Source organism: Phalacrocorax aristotelis, chromosome 10 (genome assembly GCF_949628215.1).
Source record: "Phalacrocorax aristotelis chromosome 10, bGulAri2.1, whole genome shotgun sequence".
In the NCBI taxonomy this organism is placed as follows: Eukaryota; Metazoa; Chordata; class Aves; order Suliformes; family Phalacrocoracidae; genus Phalacrocorax; species Phalacrocorax aristotelis.
In genome coordinates, this window is record NC_134285.1 from 6376158 (window position 1) to 6397531 (window position 21374).

The 21374-nt window shown below is 47.7% G+C and overlaps 1 protein-coding gene across 4 annotated transcripts in view; it reads right to left on the bottom strand.

Annotated features, from left to right (window-relative positions):
* Positions 1–21374, bottom strand: part of ELFN1 (extracellular leucine rich repeat and fibronectin type III domain containing 1) — a 111273-nt gene that overhangs the window by 82136 nt on the left and 7763 nt on the right. For 3 of the 4 annotated variants that reach the window (XM_075104886.1, XM_075104888.1, XM_075104887.1), the window contains exon 2: positions 5198–5310. The gene's annotated coding sequence lies outside the window, so the exon portion shown is untranslated. Of the gene's footprint in view, positions 1–5197; positions 5311–17148; positions 17372–21374 lie in introns of those variants that run through there. The other variant, XM_075104889.1, reaches the window with a different exon arrangement.

A 21374-nucleotide genomic window follows, 5' to 3' on the forward strand; every position in this document is an offset into this window, starting at 1 on the left:
GTGCCTATGGGAGCACTCAGTTCACACTAACAAATCTGAGCATCCCCAGATGATTAAAGGAAGCGCTGCCTTTTAAATCGCTCTGATTGGGGTTGATGGCTGTGTGGAGTTGGACACTTGGCTCTAATGATGTGTGAAAAATCTCCCTGCCGTGACCAGTCGCTCCCAGCTGTGGAAAATAAGGAGAAAGGCAGCACGGGAGAAAAAAAAAAAAACACCCATAAACAAAAAGCCCAAAAAACACCCCACCCAAACAACCCAAAAACCACCACCTCCTCCAGTGGGAGTCCCAGATCAGACAGAAGTTTGTCACGCACAGTCCCTCCGGGCTCCCCTCGCTGCCTGCGTGTGGCTGGGAGAGGCAGTCCTGCTTTGCAATACTAATGGGGATGAGCATGTATGTGGCACCCGGTGTCTTTCTGCTCCATGGTGCCACATAAAAGAAAGGGGGCGCGCTCTGCCACAGGTCAGCGTGGACAGTGCAGCATCAAAGCATTCAAGCTGCATTGGAAGCTCGCTCCCGGATGGGCCACTCCTGCAGGTTTCATGGTAGGCTCCATCCCAGCTCTGGCCAGTCCCACCAATACTCCCATACTGGGGTGGGGGGGCTATTATTTGAGACCAGGATGTTGCAGGTGCATGCAAGCTGCCATGGCACAGCCGTGCTGCTGGAACATTGCTCAAGGCCATGGCTCCTCTCAACAAGACCCCACAGTGAGCTGGAGGGGGGATCCAGCCCCATAGGAAGCAGGGCACTGCCAGCACCCCCAGCCTGGAGATGCAGCACAGCAGCTTCACTGCAAGTCCCATGGGCATGGGAAGAAGGATCTGAGCAAGCAAACTACGCTGTCCTCAATGCACAGGGACTGCAGGCTGGCTGACACCTCTTCAGGTTAGTCTCCATCGCTGCTGCTGATGCAGGACCAGCTGTCAGCCCCCTCTGCACAAAAGAGAAGTAAACCCAGCCAGTACATTCGCTGCCTTCTTTCTCCACCACTTTCCCCCATTGTTAACTTCCTAATGACACCCAGAGTCAAAGCAAATCTCAGTGTGCACAGTCCGATCCTTCCCCCTCCTGACAAGTTTGCTTTTTAGAGGCTCTCCTCACTGAGATTTGCCTTTCTGCAGCCAAGGGGAATGGCCGGGTGGGCTCCAAAATGAAGGATACATTTCCTCACACTTGGATGGGGCTAAATAGAGGCACGGGGGGAGGCCGTGTGTCGGCCGGAGGTGTCCTGCAGCGAGTGACCCTCAATGTGACATTGATGGCTCTTAATTCTTAAGCCTGCTTTGGAAGGATTTCAGCAGATCCTATTTAATCACCGCAGCCTCTTCATCTCCCCAGTCTCAGCTCCTGGCAATGCTACGCATTCTCCTCCACCAGCTCTCTCCAAGAACTAGCCACTCTCCTCCTCTTCCTCCACAGGTCTCCAGTGGGGGAAACACCACTGTGGCCTTTGCCTGCCGCACGGTGCAGGGCTGCTGAAGCCATAGCTGCCCTCGGCTTGTTTACTGATGCACAGCTCAAATAGCATTTGCTTAATTTCCCCCTCTCCGTAGGAGGACTCCATGTCTCCCTACCGACAGGCACAGCTTCCTGCGTGTGCACTACCAACCCCCCACAACTGGGCTGTGCCGTGCATAGCATTAAATATTTAAGCACTTGTCAAAATGTTGTAACTATTTTTTTGTCTTGTTCCATTAGCTCTGTTTCCAAAGGCCACCACTGGAACTACTGAACATTTATTTCTATTGAATCCAGCTTAGAAGTTATGATCTGAGAAACCAGGAGACAGGACAGTATGTTCTGCGGTGCCTGCTTTTCCCCACCACTGCTCAGCTGAGACACATCGGCCTTTGAAATATAATTTTTATTCCTACCTTAGGAAAACTAAAATAAAGAGATTGATTCTTCCACCTGCTTGATTTGCTTCTCATGGCTAAATAAGGTACATAAATACCAGTCAGATGGCTTCCCCATGTAAATTTGGGGGCTGTCGGTTTAAACGCCTTGTGCAGTTTGGGCTACCAGCCGTGTGAGCTGGATTTCCTCCCCAAGTGAAAAACAAAGTGGTGTTGTTACATGATTTTTCCTGTTGCTAGAGAGGTACGCGCATGAACCTTCCTCCCTTGCTGTCTGTGCATGAACTATGAATATTAGACAAAAAACACTAAAGAAAGCCAAAGAAGACAGCAGTGTGGCCTGGGGGCAGAGCATGGTGCGGGGCGGGGCTGCAGGGGACTATGGCTTCCAGCTTTACTTTAGGTTCACTTTATCACTGGGAAGTGCAGAGCCAGAGGGAGCTGCATGGGGCGGGGGACACCTGCAGCCCCCAGGGACATGGGGAGATGCCCAACGCATAAGCCCTTGGCCATGGGATCCCACACCAGGGACACTACAGGGCTCAGCTCCTCCCAGGCAAACCCCAAGTGTGCAGAGGGAGCTGGGTTGCTGCAGGCCAAGGGATGGGACAGCTGGTGGCAGCCCCAGAGTCCCCACCCTTCCCTCCTCTGGGGGAAAAAAAAGGGAAATCTAAAGTATTCTTAAAGGCTTCCCTGCATTTTAATTTCTCTGTATTTAAAGACATGTGAGAGCCCAAGAGTTCCAGCCCTGCTGCCTGTGTCTGGATGCTTCACAAAGTTGTAATCCCCGCTAGTGACATCACAGGCCGTTGCCATGGCGATGCCAGAAACTCAGCGCTGTGACTTCACCATGGCAGGGATGGGCAGCAAGGGAGGCAGTGCTTCCCAACCACCAGTGTCTCGGGTAATTAGCAAACTGGCATGGAAAATGAGATTGAAACACAGGATAGGAACATAAAACCATTTTCTAAGTATGATCTATTGGGAAGTATTCCCTCATTGGAAAGTGCCTCCTTAATGGATCCTGTGCTCTTAAGTAAACCGCGAAAGGCAGAGAATAAAACAGAAATTATAGTGATTTGTTTTATTGGGCATTTCATCGAGTAATTAAGAGGATAATTAGAAGGAGGAACATTAAAAGGCGTTATGCTCAAGCCCTCATCTTGCTCTGGAGGAGCAAGCTATTGAATATGCAGCATTCCCCGATGAGTCCACGTGCTGACACAGGGTTCCCCAGGGCAAGGGAGACACGCACGGATGTGCCGCAGCAGGAGGGGTCACATATAGGATGGGAGGGGGTGAAAAAGTAACTCCACGATGGCCCTGGTGGGATGTCAGAGCTCTCCCAAGAAACACGGGGTGGGAATGGCAGGTTTCAGGGAGCACACCCCACCTCTGCAGCATCTCTTGGCATGTGGTGTCAGGCTTTGACCCTTGAGCATGGTGCGTTTCAGTGCAGGGGAGTCTAAAGGGGAAAACATAAACTAGCCCTGGCTGCAGAGGAACTCTGGGGAGAGCTTGCCATGGTGAAATATGCTGATGAAGCACCATGGCCAAGGCAGAAGTAGCAGAAAGCTGGAAAACCAGCTGAAAGCTCAGCACAAGTTACCCTGCACCTGGAAAGCAGCTTTTTTACCCACCCCCCTTCTAATGCATATCCCCCATTTTGCTTCCTCATCTTTTTCTTTGGGAAGTATGTATAAAAGTACCTGTATAATTAACCCAGATCCAGACAGGACCCAACACCACTCCAAGAGCCCTCAGCAGTCGCAACTCAGTCTAAACTGCTTCTCTAAGATACCCAGCCATTTCCACAGACAAGGAAGCTTGGTGCTGGCCAACGCATCCATTAAACAAAGACCTACTCAAACAATGAAACCTGCAAGTGCTTCCCAATCCCCAGCACATCTTGCTCCACCCCATTTACCCACCAGCATGGCCACGCCCCAACAGAGATATCAGGACACCAGGTCCCACCACAGGCTTCCTCTGCAGCCCACATTACACTCTGGGCATCCCAATATTCACACATAGCCATCTCCTAAGAGGCCCTGGGTGAAAGCCCGCCCCAGTGAGAGCAATCTGTCCACTGCAAGTCCCAGATGGTTGCTGCAGGGAGCAAACACAAGCTCAATGATGGGGAAATGCAAACTGGAGCGATGAACACCATGAAAAGAAAGGGCTTTACTGAAAGCAGCAAGTCCTGTTGGACATGCATTTATAAACATTGCCTCAAACTTCAGGAGACAAAACAAGCAATCAACCACCCAGATAAAAGAGAAACTCCAACCAGCAACATGGCAGTGCTGACCAGTTCATAGGTCCTTGTGTGCTCCAGGACCATGTCTTTAGGAAAGCACAACATCACCTTACATGCAGGAGAAGACCGGCTTTTTTTTAAACTGGCATCTGTGGCTGGAAACCCCATTTTTGTTCCCTAGGGAGCTGGATGTGATGGCTATAATCCAGTTGCTATGCTGGGCCAGTGTTTTGGGGACAGTGCCTTGTTAGAGTTGAGCCCAGTGTGTCAGACAGCTTTCAGAAAATCCACATTCAGCCTTCTCTTTCCCTGTCCTGGGAACCACTGCTCCCCTCCATCCTTCTGTGCTCATGAGGAGCAATCCCCATCCTCTTCAAAGCAAAGTAAAACTGGCTTTTGGCTTGTTGCTGGCCCTTACAGGCATGAAAGCAGCTTGTTGGGAGTCTTGAGTGCTCAGCACAACCCTAAAACAAGGCTCCCGTTTGAAGTGCATGGATTGAGGTTGGATTAAGAAAGCCCTGAAGGAGTGTCTAGCTCTGCTCCTATGCCAAAAAGGCTGCTCAGCAGCAGCAGTAAATATGGCTCCATCCTGCTCAGCCCTTCATGCTATCTCTAAGAAGCCGCTGACACCAGGGAAGTGCTGATTTCATATGCAATGTTCAGCTTGACCTGGGGAGGGGGTAATTGCAGAGCACGTGCTCTGTTTTCCAATGCCACTGCAAGGAGAGCAGAGCTGCCTCACTCCTGGCTGCAGGAGCACCCAGTGCTGCTCTAACCCTGTTATCATTGAGAGGAGTTGGACAATACCCTTCCACAGGGGCTGATTAAGACCACCAGCAAATGCAGCACAAAACGCCACAGTTAACCACCTCTGCCCATTCAGGCAGAGCGGGTAGAGCCTGCAGTGCAGGTCCCAGGCAGATGACTGATCTGTGGCTTGAGACAAGTTTAGAGAATTACTTCTGAAGTTTCCCTCTTGCAAACACCTTATTACCCCCCTCTAATCAATGCAACAAGCAGGTTTAGTGCAACGCAAATGGGGAACAGAGGACAAAACCATAAACTAGCCCATACCTGAAGGTGCATCCTTCCTTTCTCACCAAGCAGCTGGGAGGACGTTGCTGTCTCTCGGTAATTTTCCAACATCCTGTGTTGCAGGTAGATTTATGCACTGATCATAGCGGGAGCTGTTAATAAAAAAGTGCAAAGAAAACAGATTTTACTGTGAAGTGTAGGGCTGCTTTTCTTCCAGATTTGCATTATCATGACTTTCTCTTTTTTTTTTATCTTTTTTTTTTTCCTCTCTCTAAGATTGACCATGGTTGGAGTTTAAAGCTTTAAAAATAAATCGCAGATCTTCTTTCATTTACTATGCATGAGAGAGTCAGAATCATTACATGGCTTAAATGGATATTTTGAGAGGGACCCCGGACTGAGTAGTTCCCACTTTAACGGGGAGCCAGAGGGATGAAGCTAATTTGCAAATAATGTTACATGCTGGTTTTACTTAAACTCGAGGGAAAAGGCTGCAGTGGCTACTTGTCATTCTTCATGAGAAACTGAACAAAATGGAAATTGAGTTCTCTAGTTAAAAAAAACATATATATCTGTATTTAAAAAAATCTTCAGCAGACCAATTTCTCCCACACCAGGGGAACGTCCCAAGACTGCAACAAAGCCTTGCCTCAGCACGTACCACTACCACTGCCTGGGCACTGGAGACCAACAGACCAGCTGTCCTTTTCTCAAGAGCAGATTTTTAACTCAGAGCTGCGAGAATTTCTCCAGCTTGACTTCAGCCACTTCTTCCTTACGCAGTTCGAAAGACAACTTTCCCCTTTAGCATCGCCAATGCCTTCCCCCGGGAGGGGGGAGCTCTGATATCCGCAGCGCTGCATTTTCACAGCAAACTGCCTATCAATGATTTTGTGGCTAATAATATATACAGTGAGAATCAGAGGAGCTAATATAATGCAATTTTCCATGTTTACTGCATTATTACATTGGTTGAATCTGCTGATTAGTTCCTATTTTTCTTAACACCTCTTCCTGAGCATCCCTTTTTTTTGCCCTGCTTATCTGCATACAGAGTCATTTATCCCTACGGCTGGTGTTACAGCAAGCAGGGCCAAAGCTATCATTTCTCCTCCCTTTCAAATTTAATCTTGCAGACCTCAATCTTTGTGATACCGCTATTACTTTGCCCATATCTGATCTAACGGGAACCAGCCATTATTTTTGCCTTAAAAAAAAAGAAAAATGGAAAAAACTAATCCGAGCAAAAGATAATGATGGCTGTGGCACTAACGATCCTTGGCATATCTCCTTGCAATGAATCCAGTGCTAAAACAGAGACCGTTTGTTTCCCTTCTCTCTACATAACTACAAGACTGACCCCTCATGCACAGGCAGCTCCCCAACAATAAACAACATTGCCCAGTCTCCCAGGGGATTCATCTCACTGCCAACTATCTCTGCAACCCTTCTTATTGTCTTAACTTATTTACCCAAATAGTGGAAAAACAACTCAAGTGGAGCCGGACACACTCCAACAACATGACTGCAACTGGTTTATTCAGTTTTGTTCCCCTACAAGCTAGGAAAGTCTCTTCCCCCAATGATTATTAATTGAAAAGGGAAGGGGGGGAAGTTTCCTATGATATGAACACCACCAGAAAGTATTCTTCATTACTGTTCCTTGAAGATCATGGCAAGACATTTTGCCCCCCAGCTTACTTAATGCTTCCCGCCTCCCAGCTCTGAGCAGACTATTGCTGGTCAGGAGACCATCTGCTGAAGCATCAAGCCAAGCTGTTCTGCATGCGCCAACCCCATCAGCCAGCAGGGATTTACTTGGGAGAGGCAGAGAAAGGCTTTGAGGAATCCCTCTCCTCCCTTCTCCTGCACCCAGCACAGCCGGAGGTTTTGTAAGCAGCAAATGTGCCCACTCACCCTCCTCACTGCATGTCCATGATTTGCACCATTGCTCTGTGGTTTCTGTCTACGCCACGCTCTTCACCTCTGCCTGCAGCACAGAGACCTTCACATGCCCTCCCCTTCCCCCTAGGAATATTATAAATAAAATCATAGGGCCACGTTTGGCTCTTGGTCTCGGTGAGGCATGCAGGGACTTGGAGTTGCTTCAAAGGCACTCAGCACTGGCAGGCACAGGATCCAGCCTGTCCCCTGCACCAGGATTTACGCAAGTGAGAGTTGTGGAAATCAAACTGAGTCCTTCCCCACATCCTTTGCCAAACAGGCCTGATTTGGGGAAACCCTTGCTCACGTCAACATGGAGCTCCCAGCTGCCCAAGTTGTAGAACTGGTCTAGATACAAGACAGCATGTATTATATGTATTATTAATGAAAGATTAAATTTAATAAAGAGCATTATTAATTTTAAAGCTACTAATAATCATCAGGTATCCCTCACTTCATGCTGCAAGCCTGAAAGCTATAATGAAAGAGCAAATTGCAGCTCAGAACATCTTTAACGGAGGCTGCTGTGATCCAGAGCCCAGCTTTGCAGCTCAGGGCCATGGGTGTTTTCTGAAACCAGTAAGGAACCTCAAAGATCTTCTAATGTGAACAACCATAAAAAGCCAGGAATGGCAGAAAAGTTACTCTGTTTGGAAACAAGGGCTCACATCAACCTCCCAGGTCTGCAACACCAAGTTGTCTTCTTGTGTCCTAGTCTGCACCCATATTACCACCCTGAGAGCCCAGGTTCACGCAGTGGCCTGTGTCACAGCAGTCATTAGATGGAGACAACCCACTTTAGCTCTAAGGGAAAGTCTGCATTTCCAGAAGTGTTCCTTGTCCTCTTCCTCCCTGGGAAAATGCAGCTCTTTACGGTCTCACAGGAGCATAAGCCAAACAAAAGTCACAACACACCCTTCACAAATAAGTCCTCATGGGACAGGGCTGTCCCTGTGACCAGAAAACACTCATCTCACCTCCCAAAAGCGGCATCTGCTCCCATCGGAGGTGCTCCATCAGCACAGGGGGAGACCAGGAGCAGGGCCATTTCTACCCTGAATCCTCGAGCATTTCAGCAGGACAAGCAGAGCGGGGAGCCACCAACCACAGCAGAAATTCAGGGTGTCAGAAGGGTGTGTGTGCAAGTGCAAAGCATCCTTTGCATGCCAGCAGTAACATTTTCCTGCTGCCTCTGGCACATTGGCATTGATGGTGAATCGTATCTCCTTTGTATTTCACTTGGAGCAAGAGGGAGAAAGAGGTGTTTTACAGAGGAGAGTCACAAAGATCCCCTTCTTGGAAACAGGCTATTTTTGGTACTATAATCCCTTTCCTGTGGAAAAAAGAGGGAGGCCCAAGAGATTGAGGGAGCTGCTGAAACCCAGAGATGATTCCAGCAGCAGAGCCTGGAGCATAATTCAGATATCTGGGACCAAGACCCATGTTTAAAGACTGTACCAGACTCAGGACTAAGATCTGTGCTTCAGCACACATCTACCCACCCTCCTGCCCACCAGTACCACTGTGAGCCATGGAAGTATGAGATGCTGCAGAGCAAGAAGGTGGCAAGGAGCACTTTGTTTACTTACCCAGATCTTTCCTAAGCATGCAAAGACCTGGCTCCTCATCCGAGTGCTAATTCTCACCCTTTTTCAGCCTAGTTTTTTGCAGCTTTCCTACAAATCCAGAATACATTTGAGTGATCAGCACAATGTTTAGCAAGAAAATCGTATGCTACATTTCCGCTTGGCATGATTTTGAAATGGTTAAGCTGTTAAGCCCTGAAAGGGAAGTTTTAAGAATACAGTGGAAAAAAAAGAAGCCAAAAACAAAAATAAACCAACAGTGGCAAAATTAGAGCATGACATAAAGAAACCATTTGGATAGATCCCTTTTTCCAGCTGCTGCTTTCCAACATCAGGATCTCTGCAGTTGTGTAGCGCTTGGACTTTCATTACGACAGCAGGGGAAAAAAAAAAAAAAAATCAAAAGTCAACACTAGCACACAAGAGAGGGAGAAAGGCTCCCTAAGCTAGGACCAAACATCTTACAATCTCCTGTAAACCACAGCCATATTGCCCCTGAGGCCCCCTTTGCACATCTCACTCTCTCCCGGCAAGAGGGGAGGGAGTTGTTTTTGGGGTAGGAAGGCGTTGCTTAACACACTTGCAAGCACCTGTCTAAGGACTGGAAAAGGTCCAGTGTGGGGAGGGGTCATGGCAGGTACCCTAGAAATGCTTGTGTATCCACATTTTCCAAAGAAAAGCAAATCCTGCCCTGGCCCCTAGCTCGCCTTCATGCAACACAACCCCAGCAATGGTTCCTCTAAGGATAGTCAGGTTCTGCCTAGGGCGGTCAGGAGGACAAAGAAGACTCCCCACCTTCACCCCAACCAACTTGCTTTGCACAATGCACAGCTGTGCAGCCCTACATCCTCTGTGTCACTCAGAGATCCTCCTGAATTCTGCATTGCTTTGCTGCTGTGCAAACTGACTTGGTGACTTAGTTATGCAGCCAGTTACTGTGCTGAAGGACACAGCTCCAATCATAACCATTTTACGCTGCTTTTTATCATAGAATGCAGTGCAATGCTGGATCAAAAGACCTCCTAGAATGCATACATGTGACAATATCCCACTACAGCTGTGACACAAAGCATTAAGGTAATGACAGTGCCAATAGCATTCATACCTGCTACTTTTAGGTCCACCCAACCCAGCACAGCCAAGACAGACAAGGGCTCTTTCCCTCCCACTCCAGCCTCCCCTGGGTTGCTGTGAAGCATTTGCTATTCAGAGTTCTTGGAAGAGAGCTCTCTACTGGGAGGGTTTGGATCACAGACATCAGGTTAGGTCACGTACAAAGGTAATAGTGACTTCGCTCCCCAGCATATTCACATCTGTGCACATCTCTGCAGAGGTCAAGCCTGCTCCTGATATGGGCATCTCCTGTCCAGTTCTGTACACTGACCCAGCTTCAGCTGGGGATGATAAAGATGATGAATAAACAGCCAGAGACAGCCTTTTCCTCCATCTCCTAAAGCTTCTCCAGCCTCAGTCCTCCCTACCTTTCTGAAATGCCAGAGGATTTTGTGTTGAGTCCACGTAGTCACAGGATAAAACCCATGACCTGTACCCCCAAATACTTCTGCTCCCCCAGGGACCTAGGGACCCAAGCAGCCAACCCATCATTTACATCCATCCTGGGAGGTGTTTTAAGACTTGCCTAGACAAGGTCAACACCAGCCTGATGATACACCACTGGCAAAAGTCCTGCTTCAAAAAAATGGACTGCAGACTCCCAGAGGTCCCTTGTGCCAGAATTTGAGTCCCATCTTGTGATGTCCCCTCCTGGATTCACCGTCCTCCACAATCCTGAAATTGCAATTCCTCTGAAAAGCTCTCTGTCACTACGAGCAGAGAATCCCATATCTGAAGAATTGGCAAAACTCTAGGATTTAATTTTTATTGCAAAACCAAAGCCCTCTCTGCACACAGCCCTTCCCTGTACCTGAAGGAGGCCTACAAAGAAAGCTAGAGAGAGACTTTTTACAAGGGCATGCAGTGAAAGGACATAGGGTAATGGCTTTAAACTGAAAAAAGAGATTTAGATTAGATGCAAAAAAGAAATTCTTCACTCTGAGGGTGATGAGGCACTGGAACAGGTTGCTCAGAGAAGTTGTGGATGCCCCATCCCTGGAAGAGCTCAAGGCCAGGTTGGATGGGGCTTTGAGCAACCTGGTCTGGTAGAAGGTGCCCCGCCCATGGCAGGGGTGTGAGAACTAGATGACCTTTAAGGTCCCTTCCAACCCAAACCATTCTGTGACTCCTTAATGACAAATAGCATCTCTGTAGCTGTCAACTGCTCCTGAACCACAGTGCAGTTATGAACAGGTCACAAGACAGGGTAGAGCACACGGTGACCTGCAGAGGACTTGGGCTGAGAAAAGAGCACAATAAAGAATTACTTTATTTCAAGTCAAGGCACAGCATTTCCACTGATAACATTCTCACAAGGGGGAAGGGATGGGGGTTTATTTACTCTGCACTGGTGTTTTTATTGCACAGTGCTGCCTCAAGGAGCTCTTGCTCCTCATCGCTCTAGGAGGGTGTTCAGCCATCCCCAGCCTCCTCCGAGGAGCCAGGCTGGCAGGACATAGCCTGGCGGCCTCATCCCAGGGCACTATTTCTACTTCAGGGAGGGGGAATAATTCCTCTGGAGGAGGTGGGTAACAGCATGGTCCTGCTTGTGGTCAGGGATGCACCCAACCTCCACCAACGACTACTGCGTGTGGGCTCCAAGTTCCCTTTTGCTATTTCAACTTTCCTCCATCTCATTTCCAAGTGAGCTAGTGGGATTCACAGAGGCTGGAGCTGAATCTTTAGATGTCATACATCTCACAGACTAATACCTAAACAAGCACATGCCACCTTCTTCCCTCATGCAAAGTGCCATGATGTTATGAAGCGTTGAGGCTCTTTAAAGAAATTACTCTGCAAGTGTCCCTACTGCAGCACAGTAAAACAAATGAACAGAGGGTGAAAATAAATCAGTATATCTCTGGAGGAGGTCTCCTGCCCATGGGCACTTCAGGGAGAGCATAGGTATCTCTCCACAGTGGCAGCCTGGTGACTCTCAGTGCAATAGATGATTTCATGACAAAAGATGCTGAGAAGGTGCCGGAGGAAGAAGGGAAACTGTTTTTCCTTTCCTTTTGATATACACATGCTTCTGCTGGCACTGGCTTCGGGACATGTATTTCTCTATGCTCAGTGACTGCTGAGCATGATAATATAGAAGCGCAGACCCAGGCATTTGCTGTCCGTGGGCTCCACTGTAGATCAGCAGCACAATGAGGAAAAGGCTTATTTGCATTGCCGTCATTCGGTATTTGCAGCAGTATGCCAAGAGCACAGAACGGCCACAGTAAAAAGTATCTGATCTAACCTTCACACCACACACCTTCCTGAAGACATTACCCACCACAGACCTGGCATCAAATCCTCCCTACCAGCCCTCCAAGCCGTCCCATGATGGAAAGGCAATCGAAAGCACCTCTCAACTGCCCAGAGCATGTAGCCAGGGCAAGGTCACAGCACCCAGCACTGTCCCCAAGGTAGGAACAGATCCTGTGACATCACTTGAGCCACTATAACCCACATCAGCCCTTTGGCTCCTCTCAAACACATCAAGTGTTCTGCCCTCAGCTATGGAGCTGGGAAACACCAGGAGAGCCTGGAAGACAAGCAGTTATCACACATTCATCACCAGGAGTGAGAGCACACAACTCAACACGAGTGTCCTCCATTGGCTTCAAGGGCACCAACACATTGAAATTACCAGCTGATTCATGGCACTCATTTGTACTTTCATCACAACCATGGCCAGGAGCTCTGCGAAGGCTTTCCTAGCAAACCCAGGAGCTCTTCTAGGACTGGCAGCATTGGTTTTCATCCATGTAGTGCTTTGTAGCTACTTCTGGAGCAGAGCATGGGAGAGCGATGGAGAGATTTTAGCTATTAATGAATTAGAAGAGTGGTTTACATATTTTAACAGGAAGATAGAGGAGATTTTGCTCAGAATAAGGGCTTTTTTCCCTTCAGTTTTTCCTAAATTGCTTTCCTAATCATTAGTACTTCTTGCCACAATGAACAACCGGGCAATTCCATCATATTACCTTCGACATACCATGGCAGGCAGCTAATGTTATCAGTCATAAATCACATTCCTTTCAATCTCCATTACATAGGAAGAGTAAATTTATTATGATGCATGTGTCATTACACACCAATGCCTTTCCATTATCATATAACTGGATACCCCCAAGGTTCATAATTTGCAGTATAATAGTAATTTTTAAAGAACCATTGATAATCAATAGCACTCAGCATCCCTGTCAGGATCATTTGCAAAACAAATAACAACACTGATCTCAAACAACTTTACAGGAGGGATATTTAATCCCCATGAACTGCATTATACAATGGATAAGCGAGGAATCCTAGACTATGTATCATGTATTTTCCTTGGATTAAATATCACTTCGATCAATGTTGCTACCAGCTGTACAATGCTGCCTGTGTTTTCACTAAGTAATGCTGAAGTATTGCCTTACAAATAGACATTAGCTATGTGCCAGGCACCAAAACCACATGGCAACTCCATGGGGTGTGGGGGGGGGCAGGCAAGGAATAGGGCAGAGCGGTGAGTTAGCTGATGTGATGCTGCATAAGGAGCACACAGCAGCAGGCAAAGTTGGGAGCACAGAGGGCTGCTGGGGACTCCCCAGACAGGGCACTGCTGGGTTGAGGGGTTGTAGCAGACGTTTGCCACGGCCATGACAACTGCCCACAGTCAAGTGAGCACAGGCAGTGCTCAGCCCCATGCTTGCGGGGCCCAGGCCCTGGAGGGCTGACTCCAGCAGAGATAATGCTCCCTGCTGGAGTGGCTTTGCTCTGCAGAGCTCACCGAGGCACAGACCTGCCCTCATTACCAGAACAACCAGCACAGCCTCCACGCCAAAATCAAATCACCAGCAGAAGAAGGTGCTGTTTTCAGTCCCTTGTCAATACAGAGTTTGGGTTTAACCAAGTTACTACCTATAACTCTACAAAAGTGCTAGGTAGCATTATTTAATAAGAGGTTCAGCAGTCTGCCTCATTAGCTAATGGGCAGACCTTAAGGACAACAAACAGAGGCTCGATTTACTTATTGCTTTTCCTTTTCCTTCAGCATGTACTGCCAGAGGCTGTAAGTGGGAAGGTAACTTTGTCCTGACCGCCCCTGCCCTGGCTGCAGTCAGTCTGTCTCAGGTCCGTCTGCAGCCTGTGTTACCCTAGCATCCCAGGTTGTGACAATATTTAATGGAGCTTTTACATATAAAAATCAAGGCAGAAGCAGCTGACCCAGCAGGACCCCATGCAGCCAGTGCACGGAGAGACACTCGTAGCAGCAGCGCTGACCCATCCCCACGTGTACGTGGCCATGCCACAGCCCTTGAGCCAGCCCAGCTGGCACCCAGCTCTGGGCTCCCTAACGAACTTCTCCGAAGTCAGATCAGAGAAGTCAAGACAGCCACCTCTGTGCTTCAGCAACCTCGCTATCAGGGAGCCCGAGTTACCTGTTGCATGGCCGAGAGCCAGCCAGCACATGCATCTTTCCTTATAGATGGTTTTCCCAGGCATGAAATCCACATTTAAATTTTCTACACAGGTTTCTGCTTCTTTGGAGCTCTCCAGCAGAGCCGTATCTCAGTACTTGCAGCTGGAGACACCTTTAGCAAAATCGTCATCTCCTACTGATGTGGAAAAATTCATGCATTTCTCTCCCCATGTAAGCATGGGTCTGGCATTCACAGCACTTCCCAGCGATAAGCCCCAAATTGCTCATCGCTAGAAAACCCACACTTTGGTAAGGACAGAGTCAGGATTTTAAAAAAACCTACCACACCCTTGGACCCTAACTAAACACTTTAGCTGCTGGAGATTACAGCATCATATTTAGTGATATCAGAGAGCATTTTCCACAGAAGAAACATGTGCTTCAGCCTGGCTACAAGAAGCCAAGAAAGTTATTCTGGGAAGAAGAAGAAACCCACAGAATTTTGCATGTTTTGGTTCATTTTTAGAGATAAATGTGTTTTAGGAATGGGGTTAACTAGAGTGTCCTGGCAGCCCTTCCTGCTCAGCAGCACCTCGACTGGGCTGCACACTCCTGCGAGATCCTGGGCTGCCCCAAGGAAAATGCCATTATAGAAAATACGGCTATTTTTAAAGGTAAAAGGACAAATTCTCCTCCCAGTTACACCACTGACCTCGTGACTCTCCACAAGGTTGAGCAGGCACAGCTCTGATTTGGGGCTATTTTGAGCATCCTCTGGAGTCACCAGGCACCCAGCAGGCAGAAAGCAGAGGAGCAGGATGAGGCCCTTGCCTCCAGACCCAATCTGTTAATACACCCATAATTTTCACTGACTACAGGGTAAAATCAATCCCATTTAAGTAAAACACTCTACCCAAAACCAGCCAGCCAGCCCAGAGCTGGAGAGGGCACAGCTGCTTGCCCCCATATAAGCATGGCCCTGAGTGGGGCTGACATCCCACTGCTATCCCTGCTCACTCGCCCCCACCACTTAAGCATTACACATGCGCACAGAGTACAAGCTCATTCAGGGCTCTTCCACAGATGAGATGCTTAAATGGTTTATACATTACTATCTCTTTTAACTTAAATACGATGGAATTGCTATAAACTGACTTGGGCTGACTTGATCTCCCCACTGCTTTTTCTTTTTTTATAATCTTCCACCCGAGTTTCATCAGGCTGTCATCCAGCATGATCTTAGACCTTCAGGAGCAAAATCCTTGCTGGTAAATGGATGGAGACCTCTAAGAAAGCTCAGATGCTGCACAGTGATGAGGAAGCACCTTTTGCTCTCTCTTGAGCGAGCATCTGGGCTATGGCGCAGCTGAAGAGATGTCACGTATCAAAAGGGATGCAAAGCCTGGACTTTCCGATCTGTATTTGCCCAGCTGGGATGAGCGCCGCTTGCTTTGGCACCTGACCCAACCTGTTTGCATCACCCTTTTCGGGAGCTGCTGCTCTCACCCACAAGGCAGCAGATGCATTTTAGTTACTGGTGACACCAGTAAAAGCAAGACCCATGGCAATCTCAGGAAGACAAGACAAAACCAACACTTAATTCTCTGCTGACGTACTCAGACACAACCCAAAACCTTAAAGAGCACCAGGCAGGGAGGAATTTCCCAGCTCGCATGGTCCAGTGGAGACCCTAACACAACACTTGGGCTTTCATCCCACTGCCATGCCCAGCTGCGAGTGTCCCAGGAGGCTGCACACATGCGCTGGCTTCATTAGCAAACGCAATGGAAAAATAATGATCAAAGCAAGCAGCAATTCTACCCAAGTTCACCCCCATGTTCTCACCCTGGAGGCCAGGGGACCCAAAGCTGCTGCCCTTGGTGCAAGGGGAAAGAGGACACATCCGTGGGCAGGGAGGGAAGATGTCTCCTTGGACTGCGAAATCCTAAAGATGGAAAACGCTTACAGCTGTGTACGCATCCATATGCATAAGAGAACAGGCCCTGATCCAGCACATGCTTACGTCAATCTGCCTTCACCAAGATTTAGGAGAACATTTAAAATTAAGCAAAAATTTCCTTGCGCTGCAAAGCTAAGGACAAAGAAAGGAAATAAGACTCATGGTTAGAGCAGAAGCAGGTGTCAAAGGACTTAGTCCCAGCACAGGCTCCAGCACCAAGGCCTCGGGTAACCCTGGGCATGTCACTTCACCTCCAGGTTTACCCGCAGCTGTCAGCTCTCCAGGCATGATTCCCTTTACCACTATAATGGGCTCTCAGGTGACCACAGAAAATCTGATGAACTTTGAAGGCTATTTCCCATGTGGTCCCCATGGCCAGCTCTTGACATGCTGTTTGCAGAAGAGCAGATCATCTATAACTCAGCACCTCCAAGGAACCCCACAAGCCCTTGCTCCAAGGAGCTTCTTATAGTCTAAGACACAGAAAAAAGGATTTAAATATCAGGATTTGCAACAATACTTCAGATTTTGCTGGCTGAATATAAAGACAACAGCATTTCAAAATAAATGGGGGGAAAAGCAAGATCAATAAGTAAAACACTTATTTCCCAACCCAGCCTAATTAAAATGAAAAGCATATTACTCCATTCACCATCACAAGTGCCAGTGCAAAAAAATGGGGGCAGTGTCTTAAGGGCTATACAACACGATACTGCTTTATGGCTGGTTTTTTAGTAAGATAGGGACTGGAAAGGAGGGGAAAAAAGGATATCAGAACAGGAACTAGTAATCCTTCATTAAGAGAGAGGGGGAAAGTCATGCAGGAAGTTTAGGGCTTTTTCTTGTAGCCAATACGCTATTTAGAGAACCTACAACTGATTTCACAAGTGGAGAGGATTTTAATACAGAAGAGGACATTTCTGCAAAACCATTAGTCAAGCTCAAGATTAGCAAACTGACCCACGCAGTAAACAACGTGACATACTTTGATGGGATGCAGGTGTTCACTTTGTGAGCATCTCTTGGGGATCTTTTAGAATTGCATCCCACAGCTTTATTTCTCCTTCTCTCTTTAAAAGATGAAGCAGTTACACAAACTCCACAGCCTGATTTCTGCTCCTTTGTGAATTGGGACAGCTGTTGAGACATGTTGATTTATTGAAGTTTTCCTTTTACTCCTCTGTAGTAGATGTTCTCCAGAAGCAGTTGCATTATTCTTGTGCCCGCACAGTTCCCTAGACAAGGTAAATAGGAGCCAGGCTGAGTGAGCAACACAGGATGGGCTCAGCTGAGTGTCCATCCCCACCCAGCCCGTTTGTACCTCACAGTTTCAGTCCTACCTGCCTGCACAGCAGAGCCAGGCAGACGCACAGCTCAGTCCCATGCCCACCTGTGTCCTGCTCTGCAGCACAGTTTGCAAAGAGCCTTTTCCTAGCACGGAGCAGGTCCCTGCAGCCTCCAGGGACAGAGGCTCAAACCCAGACAGCATAAAGTTCAATGGTGCCATAAAACACAAGGGTGGGTTTGAACTCCTAGATTTTAAACAGAAAGACACTTCCAGCAGCTCTCCATCCCCTTGGGCCACACACCAGACCTTGCAATTCACTGCTCAGTGCCACCTTTCCATGAGAAGGTGGCTGGAAGTGACATTACTGCAGTGCCTCCCTCCATCCTCGGGAGTTAATCGGCTCAGTGACACTAGCGGTCACATCCCTCATCCTGCCAGCCCTGATGGGTGCCCTGTCCATCACCCTCACTACATCTGCCTGCAGTGTTTGTACCTGCTGCGCTGAGTGGGGGCAAAACCAGCACAAGGGTTGCAGGCTTCGTTTCCAAGCCACATCCTGGAACAGGAGTAAAGCAGTAGGTATTTTTATACCCCAAATCATAAGTTCAATACTATTTTTTTTTAATCATTGCCTTTTTTGCATTGCCTTAACAATTTTATTCTTTTTGTGGTAAGTTCTCAGAAGGGTGGGTGGGAAATGCCCCTTCAGTGCTGCTACACGCACACCCCTGCTTTTACTCAAGCAGGTCCAGGCAAAAACTTCCCAAAGTAATGAAAAGAAACTACTCCAACTCCTCAACTGTCACAGGCTTTTTTCTTGTGATCAGACTAACCAAATGCCTAGCCTGGAGAGAGAAGAGTTAATTAATAATGTCACAAGATGAGCACTTGGGCTGTGCAATTACTACCTCCTGCTAGAATACCTTGGTGAACCAGCAGCATTAACAGGACCAGCACTGAACTGAAGTTGAGACATCTATCCTTTGACAATGCTCTATTGCAACAACTTTATTTTGATGATACTGGATGATTAATGCTTACAGCCGCTGTCATTTCCTTTGATAGATTTTGGGACTGTGGAGTGACATTTGTTCACCACACTGCTCTTGAAAAGCTGCACTCATTGTAGCGTAGAGGAGAGAGATGCTTCGTGCATCCAGCCGTCGGCAACCAGACTCTCTGCAAGCTGCAGGTGGCCAGGACAGTTACTTTGAGGAATATGAGGTTGCTTGCAGAAAGCCTTGCCTGGTAAAGGCGAGAGGAAGATGTGTTAAGCAGACAGTGTTGTAAGAAATGGCAAGAGTTTGTCTTATCCAGTGGAAAGAGAAGAGACTGTCGGTTACAAACATCACAGCCAAGAGCTGTAGCAGACTGTGCTGTTTCGCCACAAACATGTTGGAAGATCAGATCCCAAGCTGAGACTCTCCAGGGCTGAGTTGCAGCCATACCGAGCTCTCACAGCTGCTCTTGAAGCCAAAAAGCATCCAAAATTAGATCAATCAGTAAAACAAGACATAGACAAATGTCTTAACCATAGCATTAACAGAAAAAAAAACCCACACCCCAAATTTGGCACCTTAGTCTTTAACCTCTGTGACCCCAAGCTCCCCTCCACCTGTAACATGAGCACAAGAATCACCTACCTCACCCAGCTGTTGCAAGGTTTTCCTAATCAATCAGCTCATTAATTCATGCAAAGCATTAGATAGACAGCAGATGGATGGCTTTACACAATAGTTTTTTCTACAGTGAAATATTTCTACTTAATTCTCTGCCGGCAGCTGCCTACCCGCTCCCATCTCACCGGCACAGAGTGGTCCAGGCTCACACAGGGACACCCACGAGGTCTGAGGCAGTGGGGTCTCCTCCAACAGTACCCAGGGCCGTGCGGGATTCCCTGGCTGGAGACATCCCTTTCACAAGGTTTCTTACAGGTTTGATTTTCATCTTATCATATTTAAAAGCTATCTCAGGAGCATAATGATTTTAAATTCACTCGCTGCCACAGTCAATCAACGGAGCAGTGGCGGCTGCTAGTGCCTCACTAGCAGGCACTGATGAATGGGGCTTTTGAGGCTGCATCGCTTGCCTCCAAGCAAGAGGAGAGCGTGGGCAACGGGTGGGGAAGAGAAGCAAAGCCAGAAACAAGAATTAAAAGGAAAAAACAGGGCAGGGGTAGGAAAGCCCAACCTGCTCACTGCAAACTCGAGACAAGTGTTCAGCTGCTCCTGGGAGGCACAGCTTGGAGGAAGCAGTCTTGGCTCACATTAGACTCCCTGATCTGTTATTTATCATATCTTAAATAAACCAGCTAATACATTTATTACAAATAAGTGTTAACACAAACTTGTCTTGTGCAGAAGACCAGACCCCTGGCCACCAGCCTCTGCCCTGCACATGTGCCCCGACCCAGCTTTCCCTTCCAGGAGGGGATGAAGGGCAAACACCCGAGAACGGATCTCAAAAGCATGTCTTCCCTCAGGACAAAGTGAGAAAGGGCACAGCGTTGAAGGCATTATCCCCCAACTCATCCTGTGCAGCAGCAGGCAGACACGAGCCCCGCTGGATGGCACACAGCAGCGCCCTGTGCCTCCCCATGCTTGAGTAGCTTTGGGTGCCAGCAGCTGAGAGAAGCAGCCCTGTGTGCTCACATCCATCCCAGAGACCACAGAGGAGCGGCAGCACCCGTCCCTGCAACTACCACGAGTTTCCAGGTAGGAAAAAAGCAATTAAGTGCATGCACAAGTCTCCCTGCCTGGGGGAGCCCAAAGGGCCTAATCCTGCTCCAGCATGCTACCAATCGCCACGCTGTACTGAGAGAGGATGCTGCTCGGCGTCTGAAAGGAGCCACTTCACATCTGGGCTCTTTTTCTCCCTTTTCCTCCAGTTACAGGGTCAGATCAATGCTGTGCAGCCTGTGAGCATAAAAATATTCATAATGTGCAAAATTGGTATTACCAAAGAAGCTGCAGTTCATGGTATGAGTGTCACAGCTAGGTGTTACAAGTCCCACAAAGCTGAAAGGAGACAGGTCAAAAAATGAAACAGACCACACCAACAAAATAAAAAAAGAGGCAGTAAAAGTAAATTAATGACATTGCTCCAATTTGAGCAAACACTAATTAAGAATGTGTAATTGAATTAATGCATTATTTAGAAACCCCAGCAAATCCTGAGTGGAGATATAAATACATTATAGGGTTCCTTCGACATCGCATATATCTCACTCCTCACTACCCGCAATTTATTTTAATGCCACCAGAATCTCCAGATTTATTTATACCCTCATCACTTACCACTGTTTTGCATTTATCCTGTATATCTATATCCTCTCTCTTCAATTCCACACACCCAAGTGCTCCATATGGGGCAGCAATGACCATTCGATAAGTCAAAGCTGTGTAAGACATTAGCTCAGCTTCTCAGCTACTTCCCCTCCTTATGCCCAGTAGCCACAAGTCTAGGTCTAATTTGTTTAGAGCCCTGAAAAACATCAAATGCCTTGTTAAAAGACAAATCCATCTTCTAGAAATACATTTTTTTCTACAGCCTGAAGTGTCGGTTTATTCCCTGTTACACTGGGAAAGGCTCTGCACAAGCAGGATCTAAGCCTGGCCCAGAATAGGTTGAGAAACTGATATAATCACACCCTGGAAATTTCAGGAAAAGAGGGGGGATAAAGTCAGTCCCCAATGGTTTCACAGCAGGTATTTGTACCTGCCAAAGGTCCCAAGATACTGCATTTTCAGCTGGGACAGTTTACTAGTGCTTTGGGTATTTAGCAAGAGGCTTTACACACATTATTTTTCCCTCCTCCCGAGCTGTTCGTGGCGAGGCTTACAGTTCTTACTACACCTGCGTTTCTGGCAAGAGATACAAATATGCCAAAAGGAATGAAAGAAATCCAGTGAAATTGCTTAAGA